This window comes from Talpa occidentalis, unplaced genomic scaffold (assembly GCF_014898055.3).
Source record: "Talpa occidentalis isolate TD23 unplaced genomic scaffold, MPIMG_talOcc4v2.1 talOcc4.2, whole genome shotgun sequence".
NCBI classification, from domain to species: domain Eukaryota; kingdom Metazoa; phylum Chordata; class Mammalia; order Eulipotyphla; family Talpidae; genus Talpa; species Talpa occidentalis.
In genome coordinates, this window is record NW_023602073.1 from 28,380,746 (window position 1) to 28,403,690 (window position 22,945).

The window sequence follows — 22,945 nt, forward strand, 5'->3', positions numbered from 1 at the left end:
GTCTTGTTCTCTGGCACTAGCATTTAGGCCTTCACTTTCCAAACGAGAAGTTGGTCTCTTGCTTCTTTTCTGGATGCTCTGGGTTTGAAATGGCAGTGGGCAGGATGAAAAATACTCTCTACCACATGACTGTCGATTTCTGGAACAGATGTCTCAGATCAGAGTGCAGTACCTTAGAAAGAAGATGGGTGGGCACCTTCTGGCTCCTCACCAGAGGAAGGAATAGAATGTCTTTGGGCAAGAATTCACCTATGCCCTGGAAGCATCAAGACTCATGCAAAAGTGACAAGATCTGTTCTTGGAGAACCCCATAATGGGAGATAGATGAAGAAGGACTTGAGCCTTTTTGGTGGCAGCAAAGCAGCATTAGCTGGTGGAGGTGGCAGAAATGCCTCTGGGTTCTGAAGGGCATAGAGGTTATAGGGGGGGAGGGAGTGCACTTCTGGGGCCTCTCACTAGAGAAAACAGGGGAATCAACTGACGTCAGCTCCAAGGATGCATCTCTGAGGAATTCTTGTCCCATTCCCATAACTAGTAATTGGCATGGAGGTGTCCAGAGAGGAGTCCCCAAGGTGAGGAAGGGAAAATTCTGGAGAGAAAAGTCTTTTATGATGGTGTGTCATTGGCAATGTGTGAAGACCAGAGAGACAGCATGATTCTCTCTCAATATCATTTCTACTCCAATTTATAACTGGTTTGGAATTGCATTCTAAGTGTCATTACACTAGCCACTTGAATTCAGTGACTCTCAATGTCACACGGGAAACCACACTTATTTGTATGAGTTGGAGTCATCCTTAGTTTTTTGTTAGTTTTTTTTTAATTTTTTTTTTATTTTATATATTTTTTACATCATTTTTCATTTTTAAACAATATATGCATTTTCATCTTGGTTATAGTCCCCATACAATTCCTACCACCCTTGTTTTGTTCCTACTCCATCTCCCCCCCCCACCCCACCTCCACCCTCCTGTATTGTGTCTCTGGTAGTGAAATAAGCCAGAAAGAAAAAGAAAACCAACGGATGGTCTCACTCATAGCAGGAATTTAGAAAACCGAAATAAGGGACTAGGAAAAAGACTAATTATAATAAAGTAAAAATCAAAATCCACAAGCAACTATAAACCATCCTCAGTTTTTAAATGCTGCCCTGGTTCATGCTATCAGTTTTTTGCCCAATACCCCTCATTGTTGCTGCCATCCCCCTTCTTACCGCCTTTATTTTTTGAAGATTTTTATTCCTGAGTTGCTATCATTCTCTCCAGTGGTGCCACTCTCATAATTCTTTATTTTTAATTCAGTATCTGCATAGATTGTACTTCCCTCCTCTCAGTTCCTTCCTCAATAGGCATCTGGAAATTTATCACAGTCGTCACTCTCTGATGTCTTTGCTTCTTTCTATACCCAGTATATATTCACTTGTCAATCATGTAATTTTGCCTTCGCACACATATTCTCATTATTCCTGCCTCTCTTCACTTTGTTACCCTCCCTTAGCTAAATTCCCAAACTCATTTTACAAGGCTGAATTACCTAGATATGAAAACCAGATAAGGACACTACAGGAAAAAAAAAAAAAAAAAACTGCAGACCGATATCCCTGATTATAGGTGAAAAATTCACAAAATATTACCAGCAAATGAATACAACAGCACATCCATTAGCGGTACATCAGGTGGGATTTATTCCTGGGATGTAAGGGTAGTTCAATAAGCCATGGTTAATATATCATAGTATAGAATGAAAGATATAAATTAAAAAATACAAAACAATAGATGCAGGAAAAGCATTTGATAAAATAAAATTCAACATGTTTCATGATTTAAAAAAACTTTCAATAAATAGAGTATGTATTAGACCTCAAAATATTAACAGTCATCTATGACAAACTCACAGCTCACAGTATACTCGTTGATGAAAGGATGAAAGTTTGCCCACTAAGAATAGCAACAAGACACTATATCACATTTCTTTCAATATAGTACTGGAAGTTATGACTAGAGAAATTAGGCAAGAAAAAGAAATAAAAATATCCAAACTAGAAAAAAAGTATAATTTTCCCTGCAGATGATATGGACTTTTATATAGAAAATCCTAATAAGGTTGCCAGTCACACATGCTCACCTCGAGATAAGGAGAAGAGTAACCATGTCATTCTCATGGACCTTTCAGCCAGGGACTTCTGCATATAAGGCTTCAGATAGACTGAGGACACAGCCAACCCCTCTCTCCTCCAGGAACTCTGGACCTGTGCAGAGTGTGTAGTTAAAAACTACAGATAACCGGGCCTCCCTGGTGGTGCAGGCGGTTGAGTGCTGCACTGTGAAGCTGTCTGCAGCCTCTGCAGTGCCGGTTCCATCACCGCCAGCTGCGGAGAAACCCACATGGTGCAGCAGACTTCTTCTGTCTCTCCCACTGCTCCCGTCAGCAGTGTATTTCGGTCATTCTCTGTCTGTTCTGTTCCCCACTCCATCTCTGGTGAATCCTCTCACCCTCCCGCACATCTGGCCTATACCCCGGTTCTTGTATGAATAAAATAAATCTTAACAAAAAAAAAAAAAACAAAAAACAAAACTACAGATAATCACAGGGAACAGAGCCTATAAAAAGGGGGTTTCTTGGCTGCTGGTAGTCAGCATGGGGTTTCAGGAGTAGTACCTGGCTCTCCCCTCAACATGCTTTCTTGGGCTTCCCCTGAGAGATTCCAATTTGCTACTGCTGGAAAGTACAGAATTCCATGTACAGAAGAGTACAGAAGATCTAATACAGCAAGATGGGCAGGCAAAAGATACAATGAAAGGCAACTTGAGACCACAAGGAACATGTCACCACAAGGGAAAAACTCTTTAAAACCCAACCACAAAGATATGAAAGATCTAAACCAGAAGGTTTAAAACAAAGGGTGTAAAATTCCCATGATAAAGAAATTTTTAAAAAAATGAAGCAAATACAGAGGGGGAAATAACTTGAAAAATAAAATTAATGAACAGGAAATAAAAACAAAAGATTTAAACCAGAAAGTAAGGGAACTGCAGGGTGCATAATATCAATAACAGAGCAAAAACAATTTACAGAAAACTACAGAAGCAAATGAAACTATATGGAGAATTGAATTAGTGAAATTGAAGATCATAATGTACAAAGGACCCAGGTGAAAGAAGAAGCTAAATATAAAGAAAAAATAATGAAGCAATATGCCAAAAGCTATCCAACTCTGCTAGGAAAGGCAACATAAGGATAATGGATATCACAGACAGGGAAGAGAGAGAGAAAAGAATAGTTAATTCAAAGAAATAATACAGACAAACTTCCAAACCTTGGGAAGGAAATATATACACAAATTCATGGAGCCAAAATAATACCTGGCTATCTAAATGCAAAAAAACCTACACCAAGACACATAAGCTTGAACCTACCAAAAATTCAAAACAGAGAAAGAATATTTAAGCTAGTTAGGGGGCAAAAGCAAATAACATGTAAAGGAAACCCCATAAGAGAGAATTCAGGTTTCTTGGAGGAAACCCTATAGGCAAGGAGAGAACAGAATGACATATTCAAAATAATCAATGAAAAAAACTTGCAACCAAAACATTATGTCTTGTAAGACTCTTCTTCAGATAAAGGAGAAATAAAGACCTCAAACAAATAAATTGAGGTAGTCTTCCAACACTAGTCCCCCCTAAAGAAATATTCAAAGAGGCTCCCTTGCCTAACTCAAAAAGATGAAACTGCGAGGGCCTGCGCACAAACACACACACACACACACACACACACACACACACACACTGAAGAACTAGGTAGAACCAGAAAACTAAAAATAAATCCTCATATGTTAATTATCACCCTGTAGTGGCAGGATGGGCATGGAGCAGGTTTTCTGATCCCGCAGATGGATAAAGAAGGAGTCCTGGAGCCCTGTGTGGCTTTCTTAGGCTTTTATTGAGCTGTTACATGTAGAGCAGTGACCAGGTACACTGCTGTGGGTGAGGGGGGGTGCAGAAGGCCAATAGGCCTCCAGGCCCTAGACAAGTCTTCACTCTGGGTTTCTCTGGCCTCTTTCTCTCTTTCTCTCTCCTCTCTCTCTCCTGCTTCTTCTGCTTGCTACTTCTCTCCACCACCATCTCTGTACTCTTCCCATGGTCCACAAAAGTAAACAAGACAGTTTACAACAATGTAACAACTGCAGGTGCCCCATCAGTCAGGGCAATCCTAATGGTGGAAGGGCAGAAAAGCCTGAAAAACCATTTACCCTACAGACCCTAAATGTAAATGGACTAAAATCAATAATCAAAAAGCATAGAGTGAACAATTGGATCAAAAAACAAAACCAAATTTTATGTTGTCTCCAAGAGACATGCCTGAATGCTAAAGATAAATGTTAAAGATAAAATGCTAAAGATAATGTAAAAGGTTAGAAACTACACCTACAATTAAATGAGGTCCAGATAAAGATAGGGACAGCCATACTTACATCAGCTAAAGAAAGTAACGAAAGCCAGAGATTTGCACTACAGAATGACTAAGGAATCAATACATCAAGAAGACATAACACTCATCAACATATACACCACTGAACAAGAACCATCCCAGGTACTGTGAAGTCCTCTGAAACCCTGCCAACCACTCAACCTGCCCAGTAAGTGCCTGGACCACACCAGGGAGGAGCCAGAGCCACCTCAGGCCTCATGACATCCCATGAGGTCCTGCCAGCACACATTCCACCTGAAAAGAACCCAGAATTCCACCAGAGGAAGAGCCAGAGCCACCCCAGGCCTGGGAGGCCCTGCCAGAGGCACACCCTGAGCAGCAAGAACCTGGACCAGTATTGGGAGAAGAGCCACACCAAATAGAAGCCTCACCTACAGCAGCACAGCCCCAATGCAAATAATGGGGGAAAGGAAAACATGACAATGGCCAATGAGCTCTCAGGGGGATAATAAATGGAGACAGACAAATCCCCAGAAACCAACTAAAAAGACATGGAAAGATATATTCTTCCTATCAGATACAATGTTCAAAATTACCATGAAAAGGAAATTCAAATAAAACTCAGAAAATCAAATGAATGTCCCTAGAAATAAAATCAATGAACAGAAGAATGAAATTAAAACTTTAAATAAGAAAGTAATAGGGATACAAGATATAAAAAAACTATTAGAGGAGATGAAAAATTCTGGAGAAAACTATGGAAATCAAATAAACTAAATGAAAGAATGAATCAGTAACCTTGAAAATGGGAATGAAAAAGAAGCCAGCTATAAGAACTGAGAAATGAAGTAAAAGAGAAAAAAAAAGACACACTTCAAAAATGATCTGGCTCCTTGACAGAAGGCAATATATTAATGGGTATCCCAGAGGGGAAAGACAGAGAAATGGACAGAGAACTTATTTGAAGAAATAGTAAAGAAAAGCTTCCCCAAAACAGAAAAGTAGGGCCTCCCTGGTGGCGCAGCGGTTGAGCGCTGGGTTGCGAAGCTGCCCGCAGCCTCTGCAGCACCAGTTCGATCCCCAGCTGCTCCCCGGCCACCTGAGGAGGGTCCCACATGGCGCGCAGACCTCTCCTGCCGCCCGCTGCTCCCCTCAGCAGTGTACTTCAGTCCTTCTGCCTGCTCTGTTCCCCACTCTGGCTCTGGTGAATTCTCTCACCCTCCCGCGCTTCTGACTGTACCCAGTGCATGTATAAACAAAACAAACAAACAAAACCAGCAAAACAAATAAATAAAGCATGCCTCTATAAAAAAAAAAAAAAAAAACAGAAAAGTAGCTAAATATACAAATCTGTCAATCTAAAAGAACTCCAGGGTACCTAAGTAAAATGAGACCTATGCCAAAACATGCAGTAGTAAAAATTCATCAGTTCAAGACAAAGAAAGACTATTTAAGCAGGCAAGTGTAACAAGCAGATAAATTGTAAAGGAACCCTGGTCAGGCTAACATTGGACTCTTTGAAGAAACACTACAGGCAAGGACATAATGGAATGATGTGGTGAACACACTTAAATATAAGAACTGCCAGCCTAGAATACTCTGTCCTGCAAAATAAGGAGAATATCCTTCAAAAAAGAGGGAGAAATACAGAGCTTCTCAAACAGAAACTGAAGTAGCTTATAAATACTAAACTCTCCTCCATGAAACATTGAAAGGAGTTCCCAAATATCAATCAAAGAGTGGAGCGTGCACAAATAACTACACAAGGCAATAGACAGAATCACAAAATGAAGGCCAAAATGGCATCTGCAAAAGTTAATTAATCAATAATCACTCTTAATGTAGCAATGATGCAAAGACACCTTACTAAATGGTAGAAAATACTTGCACATACATTTGACAAGGAACTGTTATCACATTTCTACAAAGAACATATACAATTCAACAAAAAGAAAGAAAAAATAGCCCAATCAAAAAATGGGCAGAAGAAATAAACAGGCCCTTCTTCAAGACATACAAATGACAAAAAGGCACATGAACAAATGTTCATCATCACTTATCATCAGGGAAATGTAAATCAAGGCCACAATGAATACCACCTCACACCTATGAAGATGGCCCATGTCAAAAAGACCTGAAACAAGCGCTGGCAAGGATGTGGAAAAAAAGAATCCTTTTTACTCCTGCTAGGAGTGTAAATTGGCCCAACCTTGATGGCAAACAGTATGACAGTTTCTCAAAAGTTTACAAATGGAGCTGCCACAGGACCAGCAATTCAAGACTGACAAAAACAAAAACGCTAATTTAAAGGGAAACATACATTCCCCTGTTTATTGCAGCACTATTTACAATACCCAATCTACAGAAGCAATCTAAGTGCCCAAAAACAAATGAGTGGATTGAGTGATGTGTTCACGGAGATAAACATATGCTTTTGCAGCAATATAATGGAGCTGGAAGTGTTTATGCTAAGTGAAATAAGTCAGAAGGAGAAAGACAAATACTAAATGGTGTTATGTAATCTGGAATATAGAGGAACAAAACAAAGTGTCAGATAAAGACAAGTTTGAAAGGTAGCTCTTGAAAGCTAACTATAGAACTGAAACATCCACCAGAGGAAGAGGGAAAGGAGGAGTATTAACAACGAGGAAAGGAGCACAGTCATCTATGGTGTGGGCTCTGAGAGATCAGGTGGAAGTTGCACTATGGTAACTGTAAATGAAGGGGGGTATCCTATACTTCCAAAACACAAACAACAATATCAGTCAACATTACCTCAATTTTAGTAGTGGGAAATTTAAGAAACTCAAAAAATGGTGATCCTGATGGACAGAATCCTAATGTTACCACAATTAAAAGCATAAATTATTATTTTTGAAAAGAGAAACTCAAAAAATATGTATATACACCACAAGAAGAAGCATCAAAGTACATTAGGCAACTATTACCAAATCTGAAACAAGACATTACCAGCAACACAATTATCATCAGGGACTTCAATAGCCCATTTTCACCAATGGATAGATCAACCAGAGAGAAAATTAACAAGGAAACACTAGCCTTAAACTAGGAATTAAGACACATGGACTTAAAGGACATTTTAGGACACTGCAAACAGAAAGGATGAAATCACATTCTTCCCAAATGCACATGGAATATTCTCCAGACTTGACCACATGCTGTGTCACAAAATAAATATCCATAAACTCATAAAGACTAAATAATATCAAAGAAGTTCTTTGGTCACCATGGTATCAAACTAAAATCAACCTTTAAAATGAAGGAGGAAAAACTTCTAATATATGGACAACAATATTCTCAACAACCATTGGATAAACAAGGAAATCAGAGAAGAAATTTTAAAATGCCTGGATATGAATAAAAACAAAGACAGCCTAAAAGATAAACAGCTGGGACTACATCAAATTAAAGACCTTCTGCACAGCAAAAGGGAGAATAACCAAAACAAAAAGAAACCCCACCGACTGGGAGAACATTTTTGCACACAACACTAATGATAAAGGACTGATCACAAAAATCTACAAAGAGCTGATGAGACTCAACAAAAACAAAGAAAATAATCCAGTCAATAAATGGGCACAAGAGCTAAAAAGAAACTTCTCCAAAGAGGAAATACAAATGGCCAACAGGCATATGAAAAAATGTTCAACATCACTTGTAATCAGGGAAATGCAAATCAAAACTACCATGAGATACCATCTCACACCAGTGAGAATGGCACATATTAAAAAAACTAGCAACAACAAATGTTGGCAAGGATGTAGAGAGAAAGAAACTCTCCTGCGCTGCTGGTGAGAGTGCAAACTGGTCCAACCACTATGGAGAGCTGTGTGGAGATTCCTCAACCTACTAAAGAAGGAGCTTCCATATGATCCAGCAATTCCACTCCTAGGTATTTACCTAAAGGACACAGAAACATTAATTCCAAAGAGCACCTGCACCCCTATGTTTATAGCAGCACAATTTACAATAGCTAAGCTTTGGAAACAACCCAAATGCCCAAAAATAGATGACTGGATCAAGAAGATGTGGTACATATACACAATAGAATATTACTCAGCAATCAAAAAAGATAAACACATGCAATTTGCAGCAACATGGATGGAGCTGGAAGGGATCATGCTCAGCAAAATAAGCCAGAAAGAAAAAGAAAAATACCAGATGGTCTCACTCATAGCAGGAATCTAGAAAACCTAAATAAGGGACCAGGAAAAAGAATAACTATAAGAAAGAAAAAAATCAAAATCAACAAACAACTATGAACCAGAGACACCCTATGCAGGGGAGGCGGGTGGTGGGGAAAGGAGGGATTGGGGTCAAAATAAGGGGGTTGCAATTGTATGGGGAATATAAAAATAAATTTTTTTTAAATTTAAAAAAATTTAAAAAAATAAAGACAGCCTATCAGAACATATGTGATACAACAAAAGCAGTACTCAGAGGCCCACTTTAAGAAACAATATCCAGCAATTCCACTCCTAGGTATTTACCCAAAGGACACAGAAACATCAATTCCAAAGAACACCTGCACCCCTATGTTTATAGCAGCACTATTTACAATAGCTAAGCTTTGGAAACAGCCCAAATGCCCAAAAATAGATGACTGGATCAAGAAGATGTGGTACATATATACCATGGAATATTACTCAGCATTCAAAAAAGATAAACACAAGCAATTTGCAGCAACATGGATGGCGCTGGAAGGGATCATGCTCAGCGAAATAAGCCAAAAAGAAAAAGAAAATACCGGATGGTCTCACTCATAGCAGGAATCTAGAAAACTTAAATAAGGGACCAGGAAAATGAATAACTATAAGAAAGTGAAAATCAAAATCAACAAAAAACTATGAACCAGAGACACTTTTTGGGGGGTGGGGGGCGGGAGAGGAGGGATTGGGGTCAGAATGGGGGGGTTGCAATTGTATGGGGGAATATAAAAATAAAATTTATTATTTAAAAAAAAAAAAGAACTATGCTATGGAAAGTCAAAATCAAAGTTGTCCTATTCCAAAAATAAACATCTACTATGGTGAAAAAAAAAAAAAAAAGAAACAAGGTTGTTTCTTTACAAGCGTAAATAACAACCTTACCTCTCACCTCAGGAAAACAAAAGACAAAGAACAAATGAAAACAAAAGCAAGTAAGAGGAAATAAATAACAAAAATTAGAGCAGAAAAAATAAAATGGAAATCAATAGCTGTTTCTTGAAAAAATATGAACAAAAAAGACAAATGGCTAACCAGGCCCACAAAGAAAAAGAGGGAGAAAATTCAAATATGTAGGATTAAAATCACAGCAAAAATCCAAGGATAATAAGAGTATACTATGAACATTTATGTGCAAATAAGTTGAATAACCTAAATGAAATGGACAAATTCTTAGAATTATATAATAATCATCTGAGACTGACTAGGGAAGAAATAAAAAACCTGAACAAAAAATTAAAGCAAGGAAATTGAAACAATAAACCAAAAGAAAGATATGATCACTCAAGCTAGGACTCTATATAATGTTGAATAGTAGTACTTGATCTTCAATGAAAAGCTTTCCATTGAGAATGAAATTAGCTGTGGGTTCTCATATATGGCTTTTATTGAGTTTTTCAAAGGTTTTTATCATAAATGATTTCTGAATCTTATCAAATGATTTCTCAGAATCTTCAATAAATGCTTCAATATGACCACATGTTTGCTTGTTTTTTTCCATTTTGTTGATGTGGTAAATTACATTGATTGATTTTCAGATTTTGAACCATCCTTGTGTTCCTGGTATAAATCCCACTTTGTCATGATGGATAATCTTTTTAATGCATTGTTGGAGTCAGTTGGCTAAGATTTTGTTGAGGGCTTTTGCATCTGTGTTCATTGGGGAGAAGAATATGGAGGTTTAGGGTCTCCACTGGATATGAAAAGCCTGTTGTGATAACCCCTTTAGAGCCCCAGATAACTCTCACTGTGGGGAACAATTTGATCAACTTTTTGGTGGACACTGAAATAACTCAGTTTTGAATCCTAAATTAGCTCAAACCAACAACAGGACTGTACCAGTTACTGGGCTTATGAGAAGGTCAGAACAAAAAGCCTTCCTACAAATCTAGAATAAACCTCCAATATAGCTCCCTATACATGCAAGCAGTGTCACAACTTGGCAATGACCTCTTAATTAAATTTAATGCATAGGGCCTCCCCGGTGGCGCAGTGGTTGCACGCTGGGTTGTGAAGCTGCTCGCAGCCTCTGCAGCACCAGTTCGATCCCCAGCTGCTCCCCGGCCACTGGAGGAGGGTCCCGGATGGCGTGCAGACCTCTCCTGCGGCCTGCTGCTCCCCTCAGCAGTGTACTTTGGTCCTTCTGCCTGCTCTGCTCCCCACTCTGGCTCTGGTGAATTCTCTCACCCTCCCGAGCTTCTGACTGTACCCAGTGCTTGTATAAATAAATAAATAAATCTTTAAAAAAAAATTAAAAAAAAAAGATGTCTCAGGCACATAATGCTTGTTGCTAGCAAGCACCCTTGGATCTTGCCCATATAGTTTCTCCACCTACTGCTTGAACACTTTCATGACGAGGTGGATGACTTCCTACACAGTGAACAATCCAAAAGAAAGTATAAGGAGATAGTCATAATGCCACTATGATCTAGCCTTGAACAACATCACCTACCATCATTCCTGCCACATTGTGTTTGTTAAAAATGAGTCATTAAGTGAAGCTCACACCGAGAAGGAGGAGATGTAGTTTCTGCCTTGGGTTCAATTAAAAATCACCATAAGCCCAAATATCCATTATTAGGATTTATAAGTTGGTGAATAAATTAGGATATGTCTATACAATAGAATACTAAAAGTCATTAAAAAAGACAGGACTGTTCATTTATAAAACCACATGGATGAGTCTCAATGTTGCTCAGAATATAGCACATCAAATGTGAAAGAATGAACACTGAATGAGTCATTTCATGTGAAGTCCTAGAACAGGCCAAACAATCTAAAGTGATAGAAATAAGACTAATGGTTCCCTAGACCAGGGAGAGGGGAGAATTATTGTAAATAGGCATGAGTAACTCCTGGAGTAATGAAAATATCTCCACTAAGGTGGTGTTTGCACAGATGAATTCATTTCTCAAAACTCAGATTATTATCTGTGCATTCTACTATGCAAATTGTATCTCTAAAAGGAGGAAGAAACCAAAAAGCAAGGGGTACATTCAGGAGGTGGTGGTAAAAACAAAACAATACCCTCCTACTCCCCAGTGACACTGAGAAGCAGTGAGTAGCCTTGTTATTTAGCAAAGGGAGCACCATTTCTAACATATTTCCTATAGATCGCCCCCTCTCTTCTTAACCATTATTAGTGACAGTGGCTAATTGTGATTTGTAAGGCCCCAGAGTCTTGGCAGAATTAATGAGCTGTTTTCCTCCGTGGGAAGAGAGTCCTGGGATCCCTCCCTCTATCACCTCACCAAGCTTCCCTTTCTGCTTACAGAATAACTAAGTTATTTTAGTTGGTTTCCTAGATTAAAGAGGAGGGGCCAATAGCAGAAAGCTCTGTGTAAGGAGGTACCTCTGGCTTCACAGGGTCAGCAAAGTGATGTTGGGAGGTGGTTGGTAGGTGACCTCTTCAGGCAGCCCGCCTGGGTGCAAACCTCAGCACTGGTGCTTACTAGCTACACTTTCCAGAACAAGGGACTTCTCCTCTGTGTGCTTTCATTTCTTTATCTGAAACAGGATAAGATCACTGTAACCACATCTTTAAGTCATTATAGGAGCCATATACTCTAAAGTATTTTAAAAATTGGTTGGGGAAGTAAGCAGCAATAATAATCACTCTAAGTATTACTGATATCTAATCTCTAATCAACTTCAAGGGTATATTTCTCCATGTGAAGATCAAACTTCTAGCTCCAGACAGTGCAGAAGTTCCATATCATGAGGACACTCTAGCAGCAAGGCAATGAGGAAATTCTGACTTGATTGTGGGTAAGTTACAAATTATTCACCTACAGCTATCAATTTCCACATATCCACAATAGTGTTTGGAATCAAACAGGGTCTAGAATCCTGGCTCTAGCATTTATTAACTAGATAACCTTGAGCAAATTACTTAACCTCTTTTATATGTAAGACCATCTCTTCTGTAAAGAAGGGATAGAATTAACTTTTCCAGGGTCATTGTGAGATCCATATAGTCAGGAAATTTTCTAATGTAGGGCCTAGTATAGGAAGCATTCAACAGATGCTAACTGCTAAAGCAACACATCTGATAACTATATAGCTCCTAGTAAGTGGTTGACTCTTTTGCAATGAACAAAGGAATAAATGTATGCATGAATATGAAATTAATGGGAAGCTGGGAAAGTAGTGTTTGCCTTTTGTTGGTGTCGGAGAAAAGAAGGACCAGGAGAAAGAGCATTAAGGAAAAAACAAATTATGAAAGAGAACAAGAAAGAGCAGAGAGCCAAAGGAAGGAACAAACAGAAGAGATTTAGAAATAATAAATAGAAGATGTAAGAACACACATTGCCATGAGACTAAGAATGTGAATAATTCTACCTTCCTAAGATTGTTCTCAGAAGACCTCCAGTTCCTACCTCTTCTGTGTCCTGGTGCAGTATCCCACAGCAAAGATCCAGGTCACATTCTCCAGAAGGTGTTCCTTGACTCACCCACCCAGATTCCTACTTTCCTATGTAGGCAAAGATCATGATCTTTGCTTTATCTGCCTTCAACAGCAAAGTGGACAATTGCTGAGATATGAAAGATATGATGATTATAAAATTTTAAAGGAATAATCAAATAGCATTTACCTCTTCAAGGGGAAAGAAGGAGGGACACACCGAAAGACTGCTCTTAAATTGGGACTGGGTAGCAAGTACACCACGTGTTTACTTTATTTTTCTGTAAAGCCCATAGATATAGTTTATATGCTCTTTATTTTTCAAATAAACAATTTTTAAAAGTAACAGATCTTATCCTCAAGGGGGAAAGTACTGATGAAGGAAGGGATACAGAAGATGACCAAGAAAAGGAAGTCCTGACTGAAAGGGAAAGAGATGTGGCTTTTATCATAAAATAGAAACCCTGTGGTGAATTGAGCACCATGACACCCATAAACTCCAAGAGCACTTTCTGCCAACTCATTTGACACTTTACCCCCTACATGACCTTCCTAAGATTGTTCTCAGAAGACCTCCAGTTCCCACCTCTTCTGTGTCCTGGTGCAGTATCCCACCGCAAAGATCCAAGTCACATTCTCCAGAAGGTGTTCCTTGACTCACCCACCCAGATTCCTACTTTCCTGTTTAAGCAAAGATCATGATCTTTGCTTTACCTGCCTTCAATTTCCAGGGGTCTGGAGAGTTTTTCAAGCATTCCCCACCATTGACCTTGTCCATGAGGTCACCACTCCCTCCATCCACTCAGCATCTCCTGGGGATCCCTGAGACCATCAACTTGTACTTTAGGGTATGTTGCTTTTGTGGCTAAGGAAAGGCCCTAAAGATACCCAGATCACATGTAAGTGAGTGCCACTGGATCTTCTATGAGAAAAAATGCTATAAAGAATATTATTAGCAAAATTGAGTATAGACCATGACCATGGTTAATGATATTTTATCAATGTTGGATTTCCAAATTTAATAACTGTACCATATTGACACAAAAGTATTTCCTTTTGCTTAGAAACTATGTGCTAAAGTAAGGAGGGAAGAGGCCTTATGTAAGGAACTCACTTCTTAATAGCTCAGAATAAATATAATAGTACATATAAACAAAATGATGAAAAGTGAAAAATACTAACAATTTATATATAAAAACTATTTAAATCCAAAATAGTAAATGGAACTAAGGATCATTAAACAAATTCTAACTTCAGCATAAATCTCAACTCAGTGTATTTTTATATTGATGCAATTTTATCAGAAAGAGAAATTTTTTTAAAGATTTATTTATTTATTCATACAAGAACAGGGGAACAGGCCAGATGCACAGGAGATAAGAGGATTCACCAGAGACAGAGTGGGGAACAGAACAGGCAGACTGACGAAATATACTGCTGAGGGGAGCAGCGGGCGCGATAGGAGAGGTCTGCCTAGCCATGTGGGACCCTCGCCGGCTGGCCAGGATCAAACCAGCACTGCAGAGGCTGCAGATAGCTTCACAGACTGCGCTCAACTGCCTGTGCCACCAGAGGAGGCCCAGAAAGGGAATTTTTTTTTTTAAATTGAACTATATGTCTAGCTTCTAAACCCCAATATCTAGAGATTATTGCTATAATAAAGCAAGTCACCTAGGAACATTGTTGGTTTTATTTGGCTACATTGAACATAATGTTAAGATGAGTGTAGGGCTTTTCATTTTTAGAAAATGCTCTTGCACTTGGTTTAATAAATCACAATTTTTAAATGGAAAAAGATCTAGTAATTATCTCTATGGCGAGGTCTCTTCACACACAGAAAAAGCATTCTATATTCCTACATTCTGTCTCTGGTAACTCCTATACAAATATGAATGAAATAGATAAAACATGAATGATTCTGAAAATTTTTGCCCCAGCAGAGAAAATAACCCTGAAAAGATATTTGTGAAGGGGAAATTCAGCCAAAAGAACTTAATGTATAATCCTTCCTGGATAGATAAGAAAACCTTGATAGTTCCCACAGTACTCAGAACAAGAGAGGTGCTCAATAGCTGATTACTGAATTAATGAAAATGAATTAACAAATCCACATTTCACATCAGCTTTTTTTCCCTTCTACTACAACAGTAAGTGTAAAGTACCAGTGTGAGACTTCATCTTCTTTCCAGCACTTTTATGGTTTCCTCATTCCCAAAAGACAAAGTCCAATCAAGACAAAAAAGAGAAAGAGCTGCTGAAAGGTAATAAGGACTGAGTGAGTGAAGGCAGAAGAGAAACAGCCACCTGGATCCGCTGACAAGCACCCAAGCTGAGTTTTAGAAGACAGGTTGGGCTCCTGCCTCATAGCTCTCTCCCTCTAGGTCCACAAGGAACTGGCCATGGTCAACCAAAGCTCCCCAGTGAGCTTCATCCTTCTGGGCTTCTCTGCACACCCAGGACTTGAAAGGATCCTCTTCATGGTGGTCTTGATTTCTTACCTCCTGACCCTGGTGGGCAACATATGCATCATCCTGCTGTCTCTGCTGGATCCCAGACTCCACTCCCCAATGTACTTTTTCCTCTCCAACCTCTCCTTCCTGGACCTCTGCTTCACCACAAGCTGTGTTCCCCAGATGCTGATCAATCTCTGGGGCCCCAATAAGACCATCAGCTTCCTTGGTTGCTTTGTCCAGCTCTTCATCTTCATGTCTTTGGGGACCACTGAGTGCTTCCTTCTGACAGTGATGGCCTTTGACCGCTATGTGGCTGTCTGCCAGCCCCTCCACTATGCCACCATCATCCACCCCCGCCTGTGCTGGCAGCTGGCCGCTGTGGCCTGGGTTTCTGGCTTAGTTCAATCACTTGTCCAGACACCACCACCCTCCGCCTGTCCTTTTGCTCCCACCAGGAGATAGATAACTTTTTATGTGAAGTCCCTTCTCTAATTCGAATTGCCTGTGGAAACACCAGCTACAATGAGATCCAATTAGTTGTGTCCAGTGTGATCATTGTCGTTGTGCCCTTCAGCCTAATCCTTGTTTCTTACGGTGCTATTGCCCGTGCGGTACTGAAGATTAAATCTGCAAAAGGACGAAAGAAGGCTTTTGGGACATGTTCCTCCCATCTCCTTGTGGTCACCCTCTTCTACAGCTCAGTCACTGCTGTGTACCTCCAGCCCCAAAATCCCCACGCCCAAAAGAGGGGCAAGTTCTTTGGTCTCTTCTATGCAGTGGGCACTCCTTCTCTTAACCCCCTCATCTACACCCTGAGGAACAAGGAGATAAAGAGGGCATTCAAGAGGTTGCTGGGGAAGGATGAGAATTCCAGGGAGAGCTGAAGGAGAACTGCTTGTGGCTTTCTAAGTTATGAAAGCTTCTCTGTGATTAGTGAGAATTTTGAGATCCCCAGTATGCTACTTTCTCCACACACACCCCCAAATACTGCAGTGTTTCACTGACCATGTGTCACTTAAGCGAAAATAAAAAGTGGGGAGGAAAGGGCAGGGAAGAAAGAGGGATGTAGGGAAGAAAGAACTGGGTTAAGGTAGGTATCTCTGACTCCTTAATTGTAAATACTGTCATCCAGCTAATTATTAATATTTTTACTCTTCTCCTTCCTGTTTGTACTGTTTGCCCTACTAGAGGTTACATAACTCTGCCATGCCCACCATTCGCTATATTATCTCTCTCCAATTTTTATGGCATATACAGAGACATTTATCATGCACCCTGGAGAACTTATACATGTCCATAAATATCACACAAGCATAGTCTTGAAACACAGCTAATCTGAAACTTGGTAGGATATCTTCTGATCTTTCTGCATCATGAGAGAATGGGAGACTTGTTAAGACCTCTAAAATTATCTTCAGCTCTCCCTGTATCTTCCGAGAAACTATCATGAGACAGTTCCTTAATGCCTTCCATGTTATATGACTTCCCTACATCCTTTAGTATATAGCTACAAAATACACTGGAAACAGGAACATGAAAAACATGGTATGCAACATTGTCAAGTAGGATTTGTCCCAGGGATGCAATATTGGTTTAAAATCTGTAAATTAATTAATGTAATTTATCATATCAATAGAATAAAACTCAAAAATTTTATGATTGCTTCAATAGAAAAGAAAGCATTTGTCAAAATTCAATACTCTTTTATGATAAAAAGCACAATTTACGATAAAAAGTTTCTCATTGATTCCTCAACCTACTAAAGATAGAGCTTCCATATGATCCAGCAATTCCACTCCTAGGTATTTACCTAAAGGAGACAGAAACATTAATTCCAAAGAGTACCTGCATCCCTATGTTTATAGCAGCACAATTTACAATAGCTAAGCTTTGGAAACAACCCAAAAGCCCAAAAATAGATGACTGGATCAAGAAGATGTGGTACATATATACCATGGAATATTACTCAGCAGTCAAAAAAGATAAACACATGCAGTTTGCAGCAACATGGATGGAGCTGGAAGGAATCATGCTCAGCGAAATAAGCCAGAAAGAAAAAGAAAAATATCGGATGGTCTCACTCATAACAGGAATCTAGAAAACCTAAATAAGGGACCAGGAAAAAGAATAACTATAAGAAAGAAAAAAAAATCAAAATCAACAAACAACTATGAAGCAGAGACAAACTTTGGCGGGGACAGGGAAGGAGAGATTGGGGTCAAAATCAGGGGGTTGCAATTGTATGGGGAATATAAAAATTAAAAAAAAAGTGAAAAAAATAAAAAATGAAAATAAATAAATCTTAAAAAAAAAAAAAAGAGTTTCTCATTGACTGTATAGGGCTATAGATTCAATAAAATCTCTATCAGAAAACTAGAAGACAGGCCTCCCCTGGTGGTGCAGGCAATTGAGTGCAATGCTGTGAAGCTGTCCACAGTCTCCACAGCACCGGTTTGATCCTGCTGGCCGGCAAGGGTCCCACATAGAACCGCAGACCTCTCCTGTCTAGCCCGCTGCTCCCCTCAGCAGTGTATTTCATCAATCTGCCTGTTCTGTTCCCCACTCTGTCTCTGGTGAATCCTCTCACCCTCCACACATCTGGCCTGTACCCCTGTTCTTCAATAAATAAATAAATAAATAAATAAATAAATAAATAAGTCTTTTAAAAAAAGAAAAGAAAAGAAAACTAGCAGACTTCTTTGTACAATTGAAAAGCCAATTCTATATTTCATATAGAATTACAAGAGATCCTCTAGAAGAATGTAAGATTCACACTACCCAATTTCAAAGCTTACCTACAAACCAGCAGTAAGACGTGCAGTGTGGTAGTGGCACAAGGATAAGCATAACTGTTAGTGGAATAAAATTGAGAGTTTGGAAATAAGCACATGTATATAAGGACCAATGATTTTCAACAAAGGTGCAAGACTGTTTGTTGGGGGGAAAAAAGTGTCTTCAACAAATGGTGCTGGGACAACTAAATAGACATATGCAAAAGAATGAAGTTAGGCACCAAACACCATATAAAAAATAACTAAAACAGATCAAAGATGTAAATAGAAGAACAAAAATATAAAATTCTAAGGGAAAAAAATATAAGAATAAATACTAATCACATGAAATTTGCAAATGATTATTAGATATGACACCAAAATCATGTGCAACAAAGAAAAAATCATAAATCAGACTTCATCAAATTTAAAAGTTTTACACTAAGAAAGTCATCAAGAAAGTGTACCACCAGGGCCTCCCTGGTGGCACAAGGGCTTAGGCACTGTGAAATTGTACGCAGCCTCCGCAGATGAGTTCGATCCCCAGCCGACCAGGGAGCAACCCACATGGGGAAGTCCTCTCCTGTCTCACCCACTGCTCCCCTCAGCAGTGGATTTCGGTCATTCTGCCTGTTCTGTTCCCCACTCTGTCTCTGGTGGTTCCTCTTACGTGCCGCATCTCTGGCCTGTGCCCCAGCTCTTATATGCATAAATTAATAAATCTTTACAAAAAAAAAAGTGTACCACCAAGAAAATGTGCCAAGTCAAACACTGATAAGGTACTTGTATCTAAACCTCATGCCCATGAGAAGGAGCCATACCAAAAATGGAAAAAAAGAAAAGGAAAGAAACAAGTGTTGGTGAGGGTGTGGAGGAAAAGGAGCCCTGGTATGCTGTTGGGTGCAATGTAGACTAGTCATAAAAAATAGTATGAGATTTCTCCAAACACTGAAAATACATCTACCATAAGATCCAGCAATTCCACTCCTCAGTGTCTATCCCAAAATATAAAAACAGGGCCTCCCTGTTTGCGCAAAGGGTTGAGACGCAACCTATGAAGTTGACCGCAGCAACTGCAGCACGAGTTCCACCCCTGGCCAGGGAGCCACCCACATGGCACAGCAGACCTCTTCTGTCTCGCCCGTTGCTCCCCTCAGCAGTGTATTTCAGTAGATCTGCCTGTTCTGCTTCCCACTCTGTCCCTAGTGAATCCTCTCACCCCCCCCCCACACACACACACACCTCTGACCTGTACCCCAGGTCTAGTCTGCATAAATAAATAAATATTTTAAAACAAAAAACAAAAAATATATAAGCACTAATTTGAACTGATATCTGCACTCCTGTATTCATTCCAGCACTATTTGCAATAGACAAGCTATGAAGACAGCCTCAGTGCCCAAAGATAGATGAGTGGATAAAGAAGATGTGGCATATTTACACAGTGCAACACCATTCAGTTAGTAATACAAAAGATAAGATCTTGCCATTTGTGATAACATGGATGAAACTGGAGGATTATGCTAAGCAAAATAAGTCAGATAAAAGTCAAGCACCAGATGATTTCACTCATATGTGGTATATAAAGAAACAAAGCAAAGGAACAAATTAAGATAAAGCAAAGAAAAACCCTTGAAATCTGACAACAGAACTAATGCTACCAAAGGCAAGATGGGGAAATTGTGAACAAATGGGGAGGGTCTCAGTGAACCATAACAGAGGATTATTGGCTGTTTAGTGGTAGGTATAGTATGATAACACGTTTTTGGAGAGGTATGAACCTATAACCTTAAAATATATGGAGCTATAAATCAATGTTACCTCAATAAACACTTTTTATTAAATAAATTAATAAAAATTAATTAATTAGTTAAAATAAAATATATAGGACCTCCCTGGTGGTGCAATATGAAGCTATCCGCAACTACTGCAGCACAAGTTCAATCCCTTGGCCATTCAGGGAGCTACCCACATGGCACAGCAGACGTCTCCTGACTTGCCCACTGCTCCCCTCAGCAGTGTATTTCAGTAATGCCCCTGTTCTGCTCCCCACTCTGTCTCTGGTGAATCCTCTCACCCCCCGCACCTCTGGCCTCTACCCCAGTTCTTGTACGCATAAATAAATAAATCTTTTTTTAAATAATAAAAATTAAAAAAATAATAATAAAATATATAAATCCCTCTTATAACTCAATGATAAAGAGGCAAGCAAAATTTTAAATGGCCAATAAGTATAAGGAATGATACTCAATATGGTTATTCACCAGGGAAGTGCAAATCAAAATCACAGTAAGATGCCAGTCATACCACTAATTTTATTTTATTTTTTTATTTAAATATTTTATTTTATATAATTCTTACATCTTTTTTCATCTTTGCACATTGTATGCATTTTCATTTTGGTTATATTCCCCATACAATTGCACCCCCCACCTTATTTTGACTCTAGTCCTTCCTTTCCCCACCCCTCCCTCACCCCCTCACCCCCCGTATTGTGTCTCTGGTTTACAGTTGCTTGTTGATTTTGATTTTTACTTTGTAATGATTAGTCTTTTTCCTGGTCCCTTATTTAAGTTTGCTAGATTCCTGCTATGAGTGAGACCATCCGGTATTTTTCTTTTTCTTTCTGGCTTATTTCGCTGAGCATGCTCCCTTCCAGCTCCATCCATGTTGCTGCAAACTGCATGCGTTTATCTTTTTTGACTGCTGAGTAATATTCCATTGTGTATATGCACCACATCTTCTTGATCCAGTCATCTAGTTTTGGGCAATTGGGTTGCTTCCAGAGCTTAGCTACTTTAAATTGTGCTGCTATAAACATAGGGGTGCAGGTGCCCTTTGGAATTACTGTTTCTGTGTCATTTGGGTAAGTACCTAGGAGTGGAATTCATGGATCATATGGAAGCTCTATGTTTAGTAGTTCAACAAATCTCCACAGCTCTCCATAGTGCATATCACTAATTTTAAAAAAGAAAGAAGAAAGGAAAGAAAGAAGGAAGGGAGGTAAAAGAAGAGAAAGTGGAAGGGAGGATCAAATATCAAGAGAAAGAAGAAACAACAAAAAGCAGTTAGAAAAAGAAAGTTTTGTCAAGATGTGGGGGACGAGGGCCTCCCCGGTGGCACAGTGGTTGAGCGCTGGGTTGCGGGGCTTTCCACAGCCTCTGCAGCACTGGTTCGATCCCCAGCTGCTGGGAGAGGGTCCCACGTGGCGCACAGACCTCTCCTATAGCGCCCACTGCTCCAGTGTATTTTGTCACTCTGCCTGTTCTCTCCGCTCTGGCTCTGGTGAGTTGTCTCACCCTCCCGCGCATCTGACTGTACCCAGTGCTTGTATAAATAAAATAAATAAATATAAAAATAAATAAATGAATAAATAAAGCTATGGATTTCTCTTAAAAAAAAAAAAAAAGATGTGGGGGATGAAAAATGGTACACCTTCTTGGAAATAGTTGGGCAGTTCCCCAAAGGTTAAACATAGTGTAACCTTATGACCCAGCAATTCCACTCTCTTGTGTTTACACCCAAGAGAATTAAGAATGTGTGTTGATACAAAAATTTGTGCCTGAATGTTCATAGCACAATTATTCACAATAGCCAAAAATGTGGAAATAACCACAAAGTTCATCAACTGATAAAAGGATAGGAAAGAGAAAATACACGATAATCCTTGATTATAGTGTGATAACATAAAGGAAGGAAATGCTCAAAAAATGGGTGAGCATATCAAAAATGCAGAGAAATCAACTTAAAGGAGCTCTGAATGTCAAATATCATACAATCTGTATAACAAAATAATAAATAAGTAATGGACAGAGAATGAAGTAGTATCAAGTAGTCATTGCTGATATAAAGAAAATCACAGACCAGGGAATCAAATCAGAAACCCAGAAATAGGGCCTCCCTCGTGGCACATGGGGTTAAGACACAACACCATGAAGCTATCCACAGCCATTGCAACAGGAGTTCAATACCCGACCAGGGAGGTGACCCACATAAGGCAGCAGACCTCTCCTGTCTCACCTGCTGCTCCCCTCACTAGTGTATTTCAGTACATCTACCTGCTCTGCTCCCCACTCTATCTCTGGTAAATCATCTCATCCCCCACACCTCTGGCCTGTACCCAGTTCTTGTATGCATAAAGAAATAAATCTTTTTTAAAAACCATAAATAAAGTCACACATACATGGACAATTGATCTATGATAAAGGAGCAAATAATATGCACAGAAACAATGATAGTTTGTTCAATTAATGGTGCTGGTAAAACTGGACCACCACATGCAAAAGAATGAAACCTGATTACTGCCTCATACTATGCAAAAAACCAACTCAAAATGGATTAAAGACTTGAACATAAGACCTGAAACCCTAAAATATAGAGAAGAAAACATAAGCAAAACACTCCATGACATACATCTCAGAAACATCTTTAAAGACTTTTTCCCCTGAAGCAAAGGAAGTAAAGCAATGATAAACAGCTAGGATTACATCAAACTAAAAAGCAAAAGAGACAATAACCAAAGCAAAGAAACATCCTACTGATTGGGAGAAAATATTTGTACTCCACACAACTGATAAGGGACTGATTTCAAAGATCTACAAATAATTCATATAACTCAACCAAAAAAAGCAAACAATCCAGTCAAAAGATGAGCAGAAGAGC

At 39.2% G+C, this 22,945-nt stretch overlaps 1 pseudogene; it reads left to right on the plus strand.

Moving 5' to 3' along the window:
• The first annotated feature begins 15,458 nt into the window (after nt 1-15,458).
• On the plus strand, nt 15,459-16,396 carry LOC119253144 (olfactory receptor 2H1-like; annotated as a pseudogene).
• The last annotated feature ends 6,549 nt before the right edge of the window (nt 16,397-22,945 follow it).